This window comes from Schistocerca serialis, chromosome 2 (genome assembly GCF_023864345.2).
Source record: "Schistocerca serialis cubense isolate TAMUIC-IGC-003099 chromosome 2, iqSchSeri2.2, whole genome shotgun sequence".
NCBI lineage: Eukaryota > Metazoa > Arthropoda > Insecta > Orthoptera > Acrididae > Schistocerca > Schistocerca serialis.
In genome coordinates this window covers 142,236,022-142,251,612 of record NC_064639.1, presented here as the reverse complement: position 1 = coordinate 142,251,612, position 15,591 = coordinate 142,236,022, and positions in this window count along the sequence as shown.

Here is a 15,591-nt window from a genome sequence, read left to right as displayed (position 1 = left end):
AGATAAGCTCAATAATGTTCATATCGGGAGTTTGATGGCCAGCGGAAGTGATTAAACTCAGAAGAGTGGTCCTGGAGCCACTCTGTAGCAATTCTGCACATATGGGGTGTCGCTCTGTCCTACTGGAATTGCCCAAGTCCGTTGGAATGCACAATGGGCATGAATGGATACAGGTGATCAGACAGGACACATCTACATCTACATGGATACTCTGCAGATCACGTTTCAAGTGCCTGGCAGAGGGTTCATCGAACCACCTTCACAATTCTCTATTATTCCAACCTCTTATTGCGCGCGGAAAGAATGAACACTTATATCTTTCCGTACGAGCACTGATTTCCTTTATTTTATCGTGGTGAAGGTTCCTCCCTATGTAAGTCAGTGTCAACAAAATATTTTCGCATTCGGAAGAGAAAGTTGGTGATTGGAATTTCGTGAGAAGATTCCGTCGCAACGGAAAACGCCTTTCTTTTAATGATTTCCAGCCCAAATCCTGTATCATTTCTGTGACACTCTCTCCCGTATTTCGCGTTAATACAAAACGTGCTGCTTTTCTTTGAACTTTTTCGATGTACTCCGTCAGTCCTATCTGTTAAGGATCGCACACCGCGCAGCAATATTCTAAAAGAGGACAGACAACCATAGTGTAGGCAGTCTCCTTAGTAGGTGTCACACGTCACCTGTCAGAGTCGTATCTAGACATATTAGGGGTCCCATATCACTCCAACTCCACACGCCCTACGCCATTACAGAGCCTCCATCAGCTCGAATAGTTAACTGCTGACATGCAGGGCCCATGGATCCATGATGTTGTCTCCATAATCGCACACCTCCATCCGCTCGATACAATTTGAAACGAGACTCGTCCGACCAGGCAACATGTTTCCCGTCATCAACAGCCTAATGTCGGTCCTGACGGGCCCAGGCGAGGCGTAAAAGCAACGTGTCGTGCAGTCATCAAGGGTACGAGTGGGCCTTCGGCTCCGAAAACCCATATCGATGATATTTCGTTGAATGGTTTGCACGCTGACTCTTGTTGATGGCCCAGCATTAAAATGTGCAGCAATCTGCGGAAGGGTTGCACTTCTGTCACGCTGAACGATTCTCTTCAGTCATTGTTGGTCCTGTTCTTGCAGGATCTTTTTCCGGCCGCAGCGATGTCGGGATTTGATGTTTCACCGGATCCTTGATATTCACGGTACACTCGTGAAATGATCGTACGGGAAAATCCCCCTTCATTGCTACCTCCGAGGAATCGTGTCCCATCGCTCGTGCGCCGACTATAACACCACGTTCAAACTCACTTAACTTTTGATAACCTGTCATTGTAGCAGCAGAAACCGATCTAACTGCACCAGACACTTTTTGTCTTATATAGGCGTTGCCGACCGCTGCGCCGTATTCTGCCTGTTTACATATCTCTGTCTTTCAGTGCGCATGCCTATACCAGTTTCTTTGGTGCGTCAGTGTACATTGTGCACTTTTTCGATTTTTCATGTAAAGTTAACCGGCTTTCAATTTTTCCATTTATACGTTTTTGCATTTTTATGCCATTATTTTTACTCCCTCACAGTCATTTTCGCTGCACTTATAAAAACCAAGAAATGGTCGCGAAACGTTTCGTGGTAGTTCATGATCTTGTGGCTGTTGATTTCAGATAATGGAAGTGGGTGCGGCCCGCCGTCCAACATCAATAATCCATAGCAGTGGCATATAGCTGCAGTTGACGGGAGTGTGAACAGTTGCAGAGCACAATGAGTTAAACTAGGACCGTTTTGCAAAGGGTGGACTTAGTTAACTTTTTAGGGTAGTTTCCAATTTTAGTGCATGCGAAAAAGATGAGTTCGTCACAAAACAAAATGTGTTTTATGAAGATGGTATCTGTTCTTTCGGACAGATGCACACGTATTGCTCGAACTCTTACGGGACTCGGTAACTTTTGTCTGCCGCGAGTATTGAGTGTAATGGGCAGGAGCACTACGAATGTAATGTGTGGACATTAAGTTGGGAATGTGGGTCTCACGGAGAGCCTGCACGGGATAAGTCCCTGCAGTCGCACTATTCTCTGTGCCCTCGGTGGCTCGGATGGATGCGGGCACGGTAGCTCAGCGTGTTCGGTCAGAGGGTTAGCTGCCCTCTGTAATAAAAAACTGAGTGAAAGGATCAACAATGAACTTGAACGGGTGTCATGGGACGTCCGTCCCAAACAAATGCAACGAACAATATCGGACAAAATGAGATTTTAAAAAAATGGATAGAGCGTCTGCGATGTAAGCAGGAGATCCCGGATTCGAGTCCCGGTCAGGGCACTCATTTTCTACTGACCCCGTTGATGTATATCAACGCCTTCGGCAGCGTCGGGTCTCGATTTAATTATCATTTCAAAATGTGTTTTTCAGTTTTGGAGAAAACAAACACGATTGAAGTAGTGCAAGGAAGGCATAATGCACTTAAAGTAAGCATCCCAAAGTCCACAAAATGGTTCAAATGGCTCTGAGCACTATGGGACTCAACTGCCGTGGTCATAAGTCCCCTAGAACTTAGAACTACTTATACCTAACTAACCTAAGGACATCACACACATCCATGCCCGAGGCAGGATTCGAACCTGCGACCGTAGTGATCGTGCGGTTCCAGACTGTAGCGCCTTTAACCGCTCGGCCACTCCGGCCGGCCCCAAAGCCCTCATTGTTGCTTAATTACCATACTGGCCAGTGAAAGGCACATAAGATCCAGTGCTTCGAAAGCCGGGCCAATGAGTGAGAAACGCACCCTTATTCAGGGCTGAAAGGTTACGGACATAGAAAAATGCATACAAACTTGGTGATGCAGCAGCGTGAAGCTAATGTGCCTATTTCAGGAACAATACTGAAAAAAAAAGGTTTTAGAATTCGCAAAAAAGTTAAATTAAAACTTTCATGCTTCTTCTTGAAGGTAACACAGCTTCAAATTGCCGTCCGAAGTGGCCGTGCGGTTCTAGGCGCTGCAGTCTGGAACCGAGCGACCGCTACGGTCGAGGTTCGAATCCTGCCTCGGGCATGGATGTGTGTCATATCCTTAGGTTAGTTAGGTTTAATTAGTTCTAAGTTCTAGGCGACTGATGACCTCAGAAGTTAAGTCGCATAGTGCTCAGAGCCATTTGAACCATTTGAAGCTTCAAATTACAATGTGACATTTGAGTTGGTGGGGAAGCTAACAGTGTTGATAACGTCAACGCAGAAAGTTAGAAACAGCGTGATGTTCCAAGTATAACTGCAGTCCGAAAGGTACTTACAACACAGACGTAAAAGAAGTTTTTTAACTTATTGCCTGGCAAAACGTTGGCATTTAGATGGAATTTATATATAATTGATTTTAAATGATAATTAATTGAAACCCTCAGCTGCCGACAGGTGTTGTTGACATACCTTGATGGAGACTGCCGAAAATGTGTGCCCCGACCGGGACTCGAACCCGGGATCTCTTGCTTGCATGGCAGACGCTCTATCCATTTTTTTCTTTTTTTTTTTTGTCTCATTTTGTTTGTTTTCTTTCGTTGTATCTGCTTGGCGCGGACATCGAAAGACACCCGTTTCAGTTCGCTGTTGATCCATTAACTCAGTTTTTTTTTCTTTAAAGAGGGCAAACAGAAAGGTTCATCTCTAGCAAGAAGCCATATGCTGGAATATTTATGGTATCTCAACTGCAGATTTTTCAGCGCTACTTTAGGACTCTGTATCTCAAAATGAACAAAAATAGGCTTGTACCGCTATTGGAATAAGCCCTTCATATTCTTCCAGTACTTGAGACAACAAACTTAACACACAGTGTCAATCCTTCAAGAAACTTTTTCTCGCCGAAACAGCACACAAAATGATGGAAGGACAAACTTTAGGTATCGCTTACTACAGTTTCGTTGTTCTTGCAGTAAAACTTTCGAATAAGGCATGACGTTTTAATGTATTACTTCTTTTCCACTTACCCTATTCGCAACGTATTTTGCTGACGATACGCACGTATATCACTGAATGTGCCTGCAAAATTATATCATTGTAGGACAGTTAGTTCAGGAGATATGACGTCGTAAACACTGAGTAGCCTGAAAAATTAGCTTTCGCTTCAAACGAAGCGTAAACCACCGATCTGTACTCATCCAGTGTTCAATAATGAGAGCACTTACAGACTTTCAACAAACTTTAGATATGATTTCAAACCTGTCCTAAGCTATTTCTGGTTTACATATATCTAACACACTAACTCATTTGTAAGGTAAACAGAAGTTTGAAGCAGTTTCATATATGGCAGCTCGATACTTTAAAGAATCGGGGCTTTACTGGTGTTTCACAAAAAGGTTTGGATGAAATCTGCTATTTCGGTAGCATAATAATTGATTATGGCTGAAGTAATAGCGCGCCAAATGAGTCTTCGGACTGTTAGACGACACAGTTCAGGTACACACTAAATTTATAACATATTGTAAATTTTATGCTGAGTCAACAGTCTTTCAGCTGATTTCTATTTTGTTGTAATCTCGTTGCACGTTTTATAGCCAGTATCATCAATTACCTCTCACATAGTTTCATTCTTCTCAGACTCTGCTACTACTTTTAGCTGCAACTTATGTACACTTCCAGAAAAAAAAAATCTTTAATAATCATTCAGTTCATCGACCACTGAAGATGGAGATATTACGCCTCTCATGGTAGCGGATGTATTGTTGGGTGTCTAAACAGGTTTTCGGTTTTTCATTCAACTGACAATATTTGAGTCACTGTCCTCAGTTTGTCATCAACTGTTTCATAGGCTACAGTTGAGACAGCGTAATAAGATCCCTGACTGCTCGCAGCATTGTTGCCACCTTTCAACAGTGAAGCGCTAACGGCAACACGCGAAAGCAGTAACTGTATACAAAGCTGAGACAACATTGAGGCGTTTGCCACAGAGGTTTACAAAATGGCCTTACGATATTGGTTGAGGTAGGCCTGTGAAACCGCCGCGCCCAGCCGACTGCAACTGTCAAGGATCAACCTAACGCCAACTCAACCAATAGGCATATTGCCTGAACATAGCGACTGCCTTGGAATAAAATTATTTTAGCGGTTTTTACCAGCCTCAGGTTACACATATGGTATTATAACCATTTTCGCTAATTATGAAGTCGCCAGCAGGTAATCTGTTGAAAAGCAAATAAAAAAGGGGAACAGTAAAGTACTAAGAAACTAAACTACCAACCCCTTTATACTGCAACACAAACCTGAACGTTACATTGGAACTCGTCAAATAACGAAGGAACAGGTCGGGAGAAGCTATGTATAAGATGAAATGTAGCTTCTGCACGAAATTTCTCACGGATCCATGTCAGTTGTTAAGTGAACCTAACAAATTCTATAACAGAGCTTTTTTGCCCCATTTTCTGATCAGTTACTGTGTCTCTGCTGTGAACTTTTATATGTTGCGCTACCTTTCACTGCTGGTTCACTTAATAGAAGTTTCATACAGCCTGTTTGACGTCATAGGCGTCCTGGAAGAGCATGGGGTGGGGGAGGGGTAAAAGTGAGGGCACTTGCCCCCCTCCCCCCTGGAATCTGGAGTACAGTGTTTTTATTCAAATACTGATTGGAAAAACCATCAGTTTTCTGGGATATGATGAGTTTTTAGTGTCACCTATAAGATGCATACTTGCAGTTGCGGATATGGATAACCTTCAGCTGAATAATGGATTGATGACAATGAAAATTTGTGCCAGAGCAGGACTCGAACCTGGATTTCCCACTTATAATGAGTGGTCACCTTACAATCTGGCTATCCAAACATGACTCAGGGACAGACCCGACCCAGCTAGCACTCAAGCTTATTTCAAGGTGGATATTGAGTTTAGGTTCAGTTGAAAATTCAAGATTGAAAAATCAACCTGTTACATAGCTTATTTCAGGGTGGATATTGAGTTTAGGTTCAGTTGAAAATTCAAGATTGAAAAATCAACCTGTTACACAGTTTACATCAAGCTGTAAAAATTGAACTTGAATTAAAATAATTTTCCCAAGCTTGAAATAAACTGTAATTTCCCTGGAAGGCTGTACAGCAGATGCGCGTGCAGCATAGCTTCCATAGATGTCCACGGGAAGCGCCACAATCGTTTATAAGCCTTGCACTGACTCTGCTCGGTTTACGGGCATTTTACTTTTGTGACGCGCGTTAATGATTGTTGACTGTTGTGAAGTTTGTTTTATACTGGAAAATAGTTCGGTAAGTGTGTGGCGTCTCGTGCCTTACTGCTACACCAGGTCTGAAGAGGACATACAGTGTATTACAGGTATGTTGGTGCATTTTTCTCTAGTGGTACGTTAATATTACAAATGTTAAATACTATTACGTACGTTAATATTACAAATGTTAAATACTATTACGTAACATAAAGAAATATCATATTCTTTTATGTAGAAAAATTGAGCCTGGATGAAAGTGAAATGGATTACCAGCTAAGAATACATATTACAAGTTGTTCAGCAAAAAGAGATCATTTTAAACTAGCTCTCTAGTAAGTGGCACCAATAAATTAAAACTTAATGTTATTTTTAAAATCTCGCCTTTTAATATATATCGCCCTATTACATTTGTTTACTTGTAAGTACTCGCGTGTGTCACACCATGAATGAATAATCGTGAAGTGCGAAAAGTTTCTTTGTGAATACAAATAGTAATGACATGGTGAACGGGAAAAAGTACATCAAGAACCAGACACTACATAGGTGTCAGTCTTTTATATTTACGTACCTTTGACTGCTCTTCAATTGGGGTAATATGAAATTTCTTCCCGTTAGTATGACACTCTTGCACAAAGTAAACATGCTCAAAAAATTCAAGTCAAAGAAGTCTTAAAGTTGGGGCAACAGTAAAATCAGAGTTGCAGTCTGTTATTACGCCATCAGTCTTGAGAGATTTTGTTGAAGCTATTAATTCTTTCTGTGGTGATGGACACAAAATTTCTTGTGACTCATGCTTGGCAAAAGTTAAGCATATTCATAATAAGCGTAACATACTTTTCGTATTTAGGTTGATCAGTTTCAACTTTTTACATTTGTTATGTTTAGGTGTGGCTAACATTTTCTTTTACCTGTTACAGGATCATTATACCAACAGAAGTCAGCGAAATTTGATCCTGCTCTGGTCTGTGTGCTGGGGCCGGAGGGGCGTCAGAATAATTAAATTTTGAAATAAAACAATTTTAAACACTTTGAAAATAAAAAATTTTGAACATAAATGTCTTGATAATTTTTTCACACCATTTCCATTCTGATATTTATTTAATTAATTAGGTTCAATAAATTCAGATTAATAACTATATAGCTTAAAACAAGCTGTAAATACCAGGCTGTATTCCATGTGTGTAGATACAGCTGGTGCCAAACTTGATAAGTCAAGCTTGAAATATAGCTTGAACTCTGCCAACTTTGATGTTTGTTTCAAGCTTGAATCCAACTAACAGGCCTGAATATTCCAGCTTTGATCAAGCTTATATACTTGAACTTTACATCTGGAAACAAGTTTGAACCTGGCTTACTGTGCTATCTGGGGAACTTCCATATGTCGTCAACCATCTGTCTGCAACCTGTATTCGTACATCCATTATGTATATTCCCGTACAGGGAAGAAATTTTATTTGAAAGTTGCTTTCCCGGAGTCGGCAGAAAAATACGATGTTGCAATTCCTGTGTTATTCCGTATTACGGTGCAAAGTAAGAAGCAGTAAAAGGTACAGGAGTCAGTCACTAATGATATTTATTGCACATCTAGATTTTGGTCACTGTGTGGCCATCTTCAGTGCAGTTAATGTAAATTAAAACATTAAACCACTTGTATGCACATAGTCCAATAGGGTACAGTATTTGACTGTTTTCTGGAAACTGTCTTAAATCATTCATTATGTCATTTTATGTACGTAACATGCTTTTTTCCCCTCTTGAATTTCAATGTTCTCTTATGAAAACGGAAATGAAATTCAAATAATTTGACAGCTCGCTAAAACGCTCCATTCGAGTTAGGTGATGCCTGTGACTTCACAGGCTAGCTCGCTGCTCCTACTGTCATAATGATAATGAACAGTGACGTATTGTTTTGAAATTTACGTTTCGGAAAACGGATTACAAATGGTGTGTAGTACCGTAGTGTACAAATACCTCTATAAAAACTCCTGAAAAGTTCTTTTTGAGTGTTGCCAAAGAATGAGAAGATGCGTAAAATGTAGTTGCGCTGTACTGGCAAATTGTCACCACCTGATGCACAAGTTCCCTAACTTAAATAAAAATGTTTTTCAGTGTGAAATTAACGTTTATTTACATCGGAGATATGCTTTCCCACTGTTACAAGGAAGAACAGCGTCTTTCAACGAAATAAAACTCTCAATGAAAATTGTTGTATTAAAGCTATTTACATTATTTATGCGGTAGTTCAGTCGTTAGAGCGGTAGACTGTCGAATTTTGTAAGATAGTGTCCATAGATCGCTGGTTCCAATTTAACCAGAAATAATATTTATTTGTAAAACGACTCGACAGTCCTCTCATATGAAAACCAAATAATAATTACAAAACTTCACCATACGGATCATAAACAGAATATTATTGTGTTTTCCTTGCTGTTCACATGCGCTTGCATTTGCAATCGCTGTTCACACACGTCAAGTTCAAAAAGATATTTTCTAATTTATGTGACCACACACGTTTTACTTTATTAGGAACAATGTTCTTTATTTATATTTGTACTGTCCAGCTAGTATCCTTAGTGTTTAAACTTTTTAAGTTTCATCAGCTTACATAAAGATGAAGTAAGACTGTTTCAGACACTCGTTAGTTTACACTCACAAACATCACAGGCCTTACTTTTGTGTTACCTGCATGTTGCGCATGTTATATATCTCTCCGTATAGGAAACTTCATCGTCCTAATCCTCGATATACTGTGGGCTTATGGTGATATCTTCACAAATAGGAAGTCTTTCCAAAAAACTGAATTGCTTTTCACTAAGTAAATGCATTTATCCTCTGTTGTCCGTTTTCAGACTAAGACTAATGTTAAGCTATATATAACGCTTTCCACCATCGAAACACCTTCTGCAATCAGTTCTTGCTAACGCTATTTTCGTATTTTGGGTAAAACTTTTAAAATGTGTGACTGTTCCAGGATTCGAAAATGTGACCTCTGTGTCCTCAGTAAAATATGCTATCAATTGCGCCACCGAGCGCCTGCTGAGCCTGATATCTGAGTGTCTTTTATACAGGAAATTAGCACTAAGATTTCTCAAGAATAATAATATTGTACCTTGAGTTGTAGCTCGTGACAGATAGTCGACAATCTAGTTATAATATACGCACTAATTTGCAAAAGTTCCTCAATTCCTTAGTCTTGAGCGAGTTTAATGATGTTGCTTGGAGCAGAGACAACAATGTCCGTCGTTGCACATATCGTTGCTCTAAATGGGCGGAGTATTGACGTATCAAATTTCGCAAGGTTTCACTATCAGCGTTCACTTAATTCCTTTCTGTTGTTACTTAAAAGTTGTAATTGCGTTTCCATCACTAAACATCTAAACTGTTTTGTGAAAAAGTACGTAAAAACCTCGTCATTTCGGCTAACAATCCCTGTGACACACGTTTAGCTTCGTCTTACTCCTAGTCTGTGACGTCGGCACAGCTTCAGCCAGTAACAGATCGTTTTCGATCACGTGATGAAATCTTAATGTTTAACGATTTTTCAGCTTTAATCACATAAAAATAACAGATATTTTGTTAGAATATTGAACATAAATGCTATTTCAGTGTAATAATCAATCAGAATAACAACAATCCGAACCATATTTTTAATATAGTAAAATAGCATGTTGAACTATTCATGTCAGAGGTTGAGTTCACACTGTTGTCGCTGTTTACAGTTGTAAATACAGCTGTAAAATAGCGGCCTCAGTGTGAAGTCAACCTTCGACATGAATAGATCAGCTGCGGGTATGTGCATATACAAATGGTTGTAATATTTTTGTGACGGAATAACCCGTCACCATGCGTACGAAAAGTTTAAATTCCCGTGGTTGCTCGCCACGTCTGGAGAGCGCGCGACTGTAAACTGACACCTGAGCCGCCGAAATGCTGGTGGCGTTGTGGTGCGACCTGGAACGGCGTCGGTGTGTGGTCAGCGACTTGAAAATATGGCTTCGTAGACGGAGGTCGAGCGGACAGCCTGGCGAAGCAGCGACCAGGTGCTTGTCTTCGACGGCGCTGGGGGCCGTCTGAATTTCTCTCTTAGGTCAGTACCGTTCTAAGAAGAAGCCTTAAGATTGCTCGTGCTGTCGGCTACGACTAGCTGATGAAGATTTGTGGCCTATGGGGGGACAGGCGGTGACTGTCGAGTTAAAACCGCTGTGTCTCTCAACCCACCATCAGCCGTTTGGGTAAGTGGGCCAATATGAGCTGCGATTAGTTGTATCTCAAGATTGTCTATACTTTGTTTATGTGTGGCAGGAGTTGGCTCCCATCTCGTTCCTTGGTATTAACAGTAACTGGATCTGAACGCAGAACAGTGTCCGTCAGCAGCTCGCGGTCGCCTTCTCGCTTCCCGAGTCCGAGGTCCCGGGTTCGATTCCCGGCGGGGTCAGGCATTTTCACCTTCCAAACATCGTCATCAAACCTGGTACCTTGAATTAACTAGTTGTGGCTGAAGCTGGAGTTTGACTGGCAGTTGTGTTTCGAAAAATTGATATTTGCTTTGGTAACTAAATTTTTACGTCAACAATTTTGAGTACAGTAGGCACCTTCAATGCCAGTTTGAGGTTAACTGAAGCTGAAGGTTGACCAGCATCGTGTTTTGAATCTGCTAATGGCCTTGTTTCTAAGTAATAGAACATTTACGTAAGAATTTTGAGTGGGCACCTTCTGTTCCGGTTTGATATTAACTGAAGCCAGAACTTGACCAGCGTTATGCTTTGAATTAAATCTGCTAATGTTCTTGTTTTTAAAAGATTACATTCTGTGTAAGATTTTTGGGTGGACACGTTTAGTGCCATTTCATGTTAATTGAGGCTGTAGCTCGGTTGTTTTAGACTGAGTTGCATTTGTGTCTTGAAATTTTGTTATTAATAGTGTCGCTACTGTTTGATCAATGGGGTGGTTATATTGTGTGTACTTGTGAGTGGGACTGGGACTCACCCTCTGACAAGAATAGTCCAGTAGAGACTATCTGTATATTGTGCTTGTCGAGCCGCACGGGATTAGCCGAGCGGTCTCAGGCGCTGCAGTCATAGACTACGCGGCTGTTCCCGGCGGAGTTTCGAGTACTCCCTCGGGCATGGGTGTGTGTGTTTGTCCTTAGGATAATTTAGGTTAAGTAGCGTGTAAGCTTAGGGACTGATGACCTTAGCAGTTAAGTCCCATAAGATTTCACACACATTTGAACATTCTTTGCTTGTACGAGTGCCTATAACGCTTTTGTGGCCGTACAGCCCGTCACCACGGGCGCGGAAAGTTGAAATTCCGCTGCTGCTCACCGTGTATAAGGATTTTTTTTTCATGCGATGGCCTTTTGGAAAATAAAGATGGTTTTGAATATGTGTGAGCATCTGAAGATGTCCACCCAGTGACCGAAATCTAGGTGTGCAATACACTTCATTGGCGGCTGATTGCTGTGCCCTTTACTACATGAAACGAATACAGTCGCTGGGCTCAGCTATTACCCTATGGAATCACACCTAATACAACTCATTTGTGTCGAAAATGGCATTTATAGAGCCTAGCCCTCCTGCTGGAAAAATGCCTGCGGACGCCCATATTCGATACTCACTTGCGATGCCTGAAACTAGTCTACATGTACGTATCGCTTCTCTAGGAGCCGTCATCTAAGTTGCTTCTAGCTTACGTCTGCCTTATCTGCACCAGTAGTTACGTAAGCTTTACTTTTTTTTACTTTCTTAAGAGTGGGGCATATATCGCACCGTCAGTTTTCTATTGTGAATATTTTTAATTTTACACGCACTAAGACAAATTAAAAAAAGCGAGAACTGCGAAGGATTTATCAAAACAGGACAGAAAACGATAGATGTACTGTACATGTACAGACAAACAAATGATTACAATTTCCCAAAAACTGGATGATTTATTCAAGCAAAGAGCTTCACAAATTGAGAAAGTCAGTGACGCTTTGCTTCACCTCTCGCCCTTATGCAAGCACTTATTCGGCATGGTACTGATTGACAGAGTTGTTGGATGTCCTCCTGAGGGATATCGTACTCAATTCTGTCCAATTCGAGCGTTAGATCGTCAAAATATCGAGTTGACTGGGGAGCCCTGACCACAGCGCACCAAATGTTCTCAGTTGGGGAGAGATCTGGCGGCATTTCCGACTAAGGTAGGGTTTGACAAGCACGGAGACAGGTATTGGAAAACCTCGCCTAATGTTGGCGGACATTACTGTTACGGTGCAAAGTAAAGCGCCGGATCGTCAGTCGGGAACGAATAGAGAAGAGATGGCTGTGAGAAGACGTCAGCCAATTGCACGCTGACCGACCCGTGTCCAGGACGACAACGCGACAGTAGCGACCCCTATGTGAAGAGGACATAAGCGCCGCGACCGACTGATGACGGCCCAGTTCAATAGCAGCTTCAAGACTAGTGACTTGGATAGAAGCGTCAAATCTAGCCAATTCGCTCGTACGCTCTGTGTAGCACAGCCTTGGGATAGTTTATTCTTAACAAGATTGATTATTTCGTATGTCGCCATTCGCTTGAGACACATCTGTGAAATTGCAAAAGTTAATTACTGTAATTTTCTTATTGCAATAAAACTCATTAATACGATATGTTTGAATGTTTGCCTACCGAACCGAGTATTGAGGCTTCCTAGACACCAAAATTATCATGCTGAAATATAAGCCCAGAATGGCTTGCAATAAAGGGAAACAGAACGGGGCGTGTAATATCGTTGACGAACCGCTGTGCTGTAAGGGTGCCAGGGATGACAACCAAAGGGGTCCGCTGTAAAAAGAAATGGCTCCTCACACGATCACTTCTGGTTGTCGGGCCATAAGGTAGGCGACATCCAGGTTGGTATCCCACAGGTGTCAGGATGGCATCCCGAGACACGTCTTCGTTGGTCATTGGGGCTCAGTTCGAAGGGGAACTCATCACTGAAGACAATTCTACCCCAGTCAATGATATTCCAGGCCGAAGACGTGTCTGGAGACACCCTAGAAAAAGCGATGGGTTACCATTCTGACCGTCACCAGCCTTACGGCCCAGCAACCAGGAGTGATGGTCTGGGGTATCATTCCCTTTCATAGCAGGACCACTTCGTTCATCATCCACGGCACTCTTGCAGCACTGCGCTACGTCAAAGATATTCTACGCTCCATATGGTATCCCTTCATGGCAAGGCATCCTGGCTTACATTTCAGCAAGATAACGCCCGACCGCTTATGGCGAGAGTTTCTAATGCTTATCTTGGTGTTTGCGAAAGCCTGCTTTGGCCAGCAAGGTCACTGGATCTCGTCCCAATTGAGAACGTTTGCAGCATTATGGGCAGAGCCCTCCAATGAACTCTAGATTTTTGCGATCTAACGCGTCAGTTGGGCAGGATTTGGCATGATACCCCTCAGGAACACATCCAACAACTCTGTTAATCAATGAGAATTCAAATAACGGCTTGCATAAGGGTCAAATGTAGGCCTATTTGCTCAGTTTGTGAAGCTCTTTGTCTTGAACAAATCGTCCAATTTTTCTGAAATTGTAGACATCTGTTTGTACATCACATCTATCGGTTTCCGTCCCATGCAGGTAATTCCTTCGTGCAGTGTTTTTTTTTTTTTTTTTTTTTTTTTTTTTTTTTTTTTTTTTTTTTTTGTTGATGTCGAGTGTATTTGCGATTTAAGATTTACTAATGTTATTGTCGACTTCAGTTTCGCTACTCATTGCACTTATAGGTTTGCACTCACAGATCTTCTCATGGTCCGTTCGGTTGTATGTTGCCGAGTTAAAAGGGGCAATCAAAACGTTTCTGCTGGAAGGCCGTACGATCCAGAATCGGTATGCTAGTCAGGCAAAATCGCCATGAGCGAATCCAGCGACGCACCAGTTTGAAGATACACGTTTGGTAATACACCTATCTCCTGCTGCATGAAGAAGTCCATAACTGCTTGCTGCACATTCTTGTCCGACAGGAATCGTCGACCCTTCAAGACCTATTTTAAGAGACCGAGAAGCGATAATTGCATGGAGAGAGATCGGGACTATAGGGCGGGTGTTCGAGTATCTCTCACTTGAGTTGGCGCAACTTTCGCGTTACGACATTTGCGATATGGGGACGTGCATTATCAAGGAACAGCAGCACCCCTTGCAAGGAACTTGGTGTACCATTACACAATAGTGGTTTTCGACAGACATTCTTCATTCTCCGATGGATGTTATTGATGTTTGTCCTTGGGCAGCCTAGAAAAGAGCAGCATCATCTGTTTGGACGCATTTGATAATAATGTCGCTACAGTTCACGTTTCAATATTTGCCACATGCACGTAGGAAAGACGCGAACGCTACACTAATCCCCTTGCCCACATATCAGTGCTATATACCCACATTCGAGTCGTGCTGTTTTGCATACACACTGCAGCAATACCCTCAGACGGAAAATTTTTGATTGCCCCTTATAATAAACAGGCAAGGGTACGTTGTCCAACAACTTAGGTAGAAATCTAGGCACCAACCTCAGGTAGAGGTGGCTATTCAGACGGCCGGGTAGAAGATATAGCCCAAGGAGATTTTCGCCTACAATGCCGGCCCAGATATTCACAGCAAAACGTACGTGATGATGTGACTCTACTACAGCGTACGGGTTTTCCTCGTCCCACTCATGGTTGTTCCTGCTGTTCGAAATATCATTACGACCAAATGAGGTCTCGTCAGTAAACAGCACGATTTGGAGAAAATCTGGTCGATTAGCCCGTTGTTGGAGCAACCACTGACGCAATGCGATCCTTAGTGCAAAGTCAATCACAAGCATTGCATGGACTCCTTGTGGGTCATATAGATGTAATTGTCGTTCGTGGAGTACTGGTCACACGATAGTACGTGCAGCGCCATTTCACGTGCAGTACGATGAGTACTGGGGTCCGCTGCAACACTTTTCAGCGCCTCCTCTTCAAAATCTGGTATGCGACTGGTCCTGATATTGTCAGGTCCCGCGTTTCTTCTTTCCAGTGAACCAGTCTGCCGCATTCGTGGACAGAGAGAAATAAACACTAGTCATGACGAATGACGCCTGTTAAAAAATCGTTACCTGTACAGCCTTTCAGCAGCGAGAGCATTGCAACGTGCGTCCCCAAATACGAGGTGCATGTCAGTGAGTTCTGCGAAACAGTAGCGGTACTGCTCCATGGTATTGTACTGTACGTCTCCGAACAGCACTGAGAAATGAATGGGTTTGTCGTTAATTCATAGCACGTTCTGTCATGGGACGATGTAAGTACGATACAGCAGAGCCACCATACGAACAAGTAAACAAAACCTGCATCAGGACTTTCTAGTAATCAGGCTCGTCCTTGTTTCCTTGCAGGAAATAAAAAATGTAACGTAAATAAAAAGC